We start from the raw sequence: 5,826 nt of genomic DNA, 5'->3' as shown, positions 1-5,826 counted from the left end.
GTCATCCAAGGGTTCATTAAGAGCTCCAATTCAATTTGGATCTAAAGAAGAGAGAAGCACAATTTCATGAGCCCAAGAAGAAATTGTAATTGAAACGATTCAAATTAGGTTCAAATTGGTTCAGTTGGTCTGGTTCAGTGGGGCTTTAAAAAGGAAAAACAGGTTTAGTGCACAATAGCTAGGGCTCAATTCCCTTGCACATTTTCTACTCCTGCACGCCCGATGACCCCTTACTCGTCCTAAATGAAGACAACAGAGGCACCTTCTGACAAATCTGTAGGGACAGTGATCATCGAGTAGTGCTAGAGTGGTATCTCTGGCGCAGTTCTTCATCTCCCCCTCATCCCAGTCGAGTTTGTTGGTGCAATATTCCTCAGGTCAAGGTCGACCTGGTTGACCAAGCTTGAGTCTTGGTTTGGGTTTCAATGTTTGACAATACAAGACTTCGATGATATGGACAAATGCAGGTGCAGTTGTTCATTTGGGGAGATTGTTTGGTGCAATTCCCTTCTGATCAGGGTCTGATCAGGTTGATTGAATAAGAGTCAAGTAGGTCAAGGTTGACCAGATACTTGACTGGGAAGTCCTAACTGGGATATTAGGCAGAAGGAAAATCCTGGCGAGTGAAGCCAGATGAAAGATCTAGTGAGTGAAGCTAGACAGAAGGAAAATCCTAGTGAGTGAAGCTAGGTGAAAGTCCTGGTGAGTGAAGCCAGGCAGAAGAAAATCCTAGTGAGTGAAGCTAAGTGAAAGTCCTGATGAGTGAAGCCAGGCAGAAGAGAAGTCCTAGTGAGTGAAGCTAGGCAAAAGGGAAGTCCTGGTGAGTGAAGCCAGGCACGGGGAAATCCAGATGGGTCAAGGTTGACCAGACATCTGGTGAAAGTCCAAGTAGGTCAAAGGGATTGACCGGATACTTGGCAAGAAGGGTAAAGTCCAAGTAGGTCAAGGGAGTGACCGGATATTTGGCACGATGAGGAAAAGTCCAAGTGGGTCAAAGAGATTGACCGGACACTTGGTGAGGGAGTCCTAGCAGGTCAAGGGTGACCGGATGCTAAGCACGATGAACCAACAGGTCATGGTTGACCGGATGTTGGTTAGGAGGCTTTAGACTTGATTTTGGGAGAAAATCATGAGCTGGATCGATCAGTGGATCGATTGGCTCATGCCCAATCGATCGACCGATCGATTGGGCGAGTCTTTACTATATGCCTCCTCCCAATCGATCAATGGATCGATTGGGACGAGTGCGCGATCGCACAGAACAGCGCTGGATCGATCAGTCGATCGATCCAGGGCCCCCAATCGATCAGTGGATCGATTGGGAGCTGCGACTTCGCGCGATAAGCCCTGGATCGATCAGCCGATCGATCCAGGCTATTCCAGAGAGCACAGAAGCACTCTGGATCGATCCACTGATCGATCCAAAGCCTCCTCGATCGATTTGGAGTAATCCAATCGATCGGGATCCGACCGTTGGCGCAGATAAAGGCCGTTGGCGTGCGTCTTCTTCGGTAACTCATACTGTTCATCTCCGATCCAGTCGAGCAGCTCTCCACACTTCTTCTCCACTCCACCGCCAGTTCTTGAAGGGTTCTTGGAGCAAGGTTGCTAGTGATCCAAGATCAAGAGGCGGGCAACAACAAGAAGTTAGGGGTTTTGCTGCATAACTTGTAAGCTTTTGCTTGTATTTTGTTTCCCTTTCCTTCTTCTTGTATTGAGAGTGTTGTAGGGCTTCTCCGCCTTTGATAGTTACCATAAAGGAGTGTTATTCATAGTAGAGGGTGTGTGTGTGCGTTGATCCTTGGACTAGTCACCTCTTGTGAGGTGGATACCAAGTAAAATCCATTTGTTAGCGTTGTATGATTTTGTTTCTTTGTATTTCCGCTGCACATCCTTGAAGAAACAAGCAACGAAGCACACGAGCACGCGACGAGCTATTCACCCCCCTCTAGCTACATATTCGGTCCCAACAGAGTTCCCAACTAGACGGGTGAAGAAGGTTGCGACATTCCAATGGGGGCGAGATTCTGTTCTTTTTCGACGTTGATGTACGTAGATTATATATGTTTTTAGGCATAATTTAACACACATCTACTTGTATTTCATAAGCGCAATTTATGTTTATTTCACCTATTTCATTATTATATCATACTTTCATTCTATTTATTTGAAGATTTGTTCTTTGCATATTTTGATTGACAGGGCGTCATTTGGAGCAAAAATGGAATAAAAAACCTTAAAATGTGAAGGCAAAGGAAGAAGCATGCTCACACAAAACATACATGAGGGAAAATACTTTCAAAAGACCTTCAAATTAGATATTTAATCAAGGAATATGCTTTAGCCATGTTCCTTAACACATGCATGTTCCTACGGAAGAAATTTAACGAAAAATGGAGCTAAAATTAAGTCTAGAGCCTCCAAAATGCCCAGACTGTGCTTATAAGGCACGGTAATGTGAAAAAATGGCACAAACCATTGTTTCACAAGGCTTGATAGTGCTTTTTAGGCATGGTCGTGTCTTTTAGCCACAGTAATGTCTTTTCAGCACTACAAACCAAAAGTAAAATAGTCATAACCTTTTGCTAGGTTGGAATTATGAGTTGATCTTTATACCAAAATGTAACTAACTTTAATATTTATAACTTCTCTTTAGACTTTAACCAGAGAAATTCACATTTAGACATGCTAAATGGCTCCACAAGTGAATCACGGACTCACGACCTTGAGACATGGTTGTGTCAAATTTTGCATTTTTTACACTACATACTAAAAATAAAATGGTCATAACTTTTTACTCGGTTTGGTTTTAGGGCTATTCAAGATACTAAAATGTAGCTAACTTCAATATATACAACTTTTCTTTAAACTTCAACCCGAGAAAATGAGGTTAAGATGTGCTAAAAGATATTATAAGGGAGACACAACCATGACACATGGCCGTGTGAAATCACACAGCCATGCCTCCTTTCCTGAGCCCATTCATGCTCTAGCCGTGCCAAAAGGTATGATTGTGACGCTGTCCAGGCAGTGTCAAATTCTGCATTTTCTATAAATGCATACTAAAAGTAAAACGGTCATAACTTTTTTGTATAGTTAGAGTTTCAAGCTGTTCAAGATACTAAAATGTAGCTAGCTTCAAGATATACAACTTTGCTTTAGACTCCAACCCGAGCAAATGAGGTTAAGATGTGCTAAAAGGCATTACAAGGGAGACTTGACCATGACACACAACCGTATGAAATCACATGGTCGTGTCTCCTTTCCCAAGCCTATTCATGCTCTGGCCATGTCAAAAGGCATTGTCGTGACATGGCCCAGGAAGGGACCATGACACAGCCCAGGCAGGGGCAGTGCCTAGTTCCATAAAAGGAGTTTTCTCCCCTTTGGCTTGGGGCTCCTCCAATCCTTGGGGAAGGGTTCTCTCCCTTGGGGGAGCCATAGATTTTCCATCTTCATCAATCCATCTACTTTTGGAGTAAGGATTGCAAACAAGAAGACCAACAACGCATAGATAAGCATTCCTCTCTTCTCTATCTTGTGTTTTGGATTGTAGAATGTTTAATTGCTCGTCTCTTATTTGTAAATCCTTTTCAATGAAGTAGATCTCTAGATCTAGGATATATGAAGTAACTATGATGTGATGTGATGTATGGACTATGTATTTAGACATTTCCTTATTCAATAAAGTGTTTATACCATATTCATGTGTGTTATGCCTTCTATGTGTTTGATGAAATGTGAGAATAGTGTAAATATATAGATGTTTTATTGATTGTTTGCCTCGTAGATGGGATACTCTAGATTGTATTACCACGGGGCCCTAATGATAAGAGTATCCCTTCAACTGGATATCTAGAGTATCGCCTTGAAAGGGAGCATAATTCTCCATAAGGAAGTATCTAATTAGACTTAATAGGTTATCTCTAATCCTATATTAATAAGTGTCTTGTGTAATAACCATATTGACAAGGGTATTCCTTTAACCGGACTTGCTAGGTTATCTTTTTTACTTAGTGGCATCGAATACCAATAAGGGTAACACTCTGACATGACCATTGCGGGGTAGTGTCGGTATTTAGTTAGATTTGCTATATGTGAATAAGGATGGAGGTAAAGAGATGAACAATGCATCTCTCTTCTCTCAATCTCTCTCTCTCTCTCTCTCTCTCTCTCTCTTTTCAAGCGTTAATGACTGAACCACCTTCTGATTGTCTAAATAATTTACCTTGTGAAGTCAACTAGTGCTTAATCAACAGTCCTTATGAGATTGATATTTTATTACTTGACGACAACCATGCACTTGCGGATTATACACATCAAGTTTTTGACACCGTTATCAGAGACTATTTCTGATTAACATTAGTTGATTAGCATATAAATTACTCTAGACTTATTAATAGATTTTTTATTTTCTTGTTTGTTTTCATTTCTACATTTACTTTTCTTATTCTTAGTTCATAGTTCATTTTTTTTCTTTCCTTAATTTTTGCAATTTCTTTCTTACTCTTAATTCTGCATTTTTATTTTCTTTTGTTAATCTTTACATTTTTATTTATCCATGAACACTGACATGCCAAATAGGCCTTTAAGAGAATTTTCTGCACTCATTTCTGTAAGATTTATGTTTCCTATTATGCAGCCTCATATTAAAGCAAAAAGTTTCTAACTAGACCCAGAGTTAATTACCATGATACAAGCTCAAAAATTTGGAGGAGAGGTATTAGAAAATCCATATCTACACCTTGAGACATTCCTAGAACTTTTGTAACATGGTGAACTGTGAGGGAGTCTCAGCAGATGTCATTCGGTTGATGACATTTTCTTTCAGTATCAAGGATAGAGCAAGGACTTGATTTTATTCTCTCCACCCTCAAAGCATTACAAGTTGGGAATAATTGGAGCAGTGATTTCTGAATTATTTTTTCCTCCAAGTAGAACAGTTTATATGAGAAATTGCATCACAAACTTTGCTCAAGCAGATGGAGAATCACAATTTGAAGCATGAGACAGATTTAAGAATTTATTAAGACAGTGTCTTCACCATGGTTTAGAAAAATGATTGATAGTGCACATATGCTACATGGAGATTTCTTTATCAAATAAGTTTTTATTGGATTCATCAACTGGAGATTCTTTTATAAACAAAAGTTTGGACAAAGTATATGCATTACTTGATCAAGTGATATTGAATATCCAAGAATGGCCAAACAAAAGTTGGATGAAATCTCCCTTGATAATTCCAGAATTGCGAGCCAAGAATACAAGTGTATTTGTTAAACAAGATCTTTTGCAGTCGTCTAAGAATGTTGAAATCATGAATATATCATCAAAAACCCATAGAACAAGGGGTAACAGTTGAAGCTAAATTAAATAGCTTGACTTCAAAATGGTTTAAACATCACCTTCCTCTCACCCAAACAAGGTCCAATTAACATTTTAATGATAGCAAGTTGAGAAGTGGTTTGTATATCAGTGAACTTCAGGAAAAAAGATGGGTTTGGATATGAGGAAAGGAACACAAGAGAACCATAAAGACTCACCTCCATCACTCCACCAACCCCATTTCCTCAACGGTTGATTACACTGGACAAGTAATTTGAACCCCCACTACATGCTCAAAGTAAATTTGGGGAAAATACTGACCAATTCTCTCCAAAACCTCCACTAGGGATTCTTTTTCCACAAAGGCTAGTGGGGGCCAATGATGGTAAAAATTTTGGCAAATTCTATGGTAATAATATAGTTGAGTGTAGATTTCTTGAAATGTATAAGGATGAAGACTCTTCAAATGAGAATTGTAATGATAATGCAGTGCATAGCAAG

General features: G+C 39.6%; 1 non-coding gene across 1 annotated transcript; it reads right to left on the bottom strand.

Moving 5' to 3' along the window:
- Positions 1-4,946: 4,946 nt before the first annotated feature.
- LOC121994186 lies at positions 4,947-5,052 on the bottom strand. Its single transcript, XR_006115630.1, has one exon. It is a non-coding gene; the product is annotated as a small nucleolar RNA R71 (small nucleolar RNA).
- Between the last annotated feature and the right edge of the window lie 774 nt (positions 5,053-5,826).

The sequence above is a fragment of the Zingiber officinale genome, chromosome 1B (genome assembly GCF_018446385.1).
Source record: "Zingiber officinale cultivar Zhangliang chromosome 1B, Zo_v1.1, whole genome shotgun sequence".
Classification (NCBI taxonomy): Eukaryota; Viridiplantae; Streptophyta; class Magnoliopsida; order Zingiberales; family Zingiberaceae; genus Zingiber; species Zingiber officinale.
This window is presented reverse-complemented; position numbering and strand designations above follow the sequence as displayed.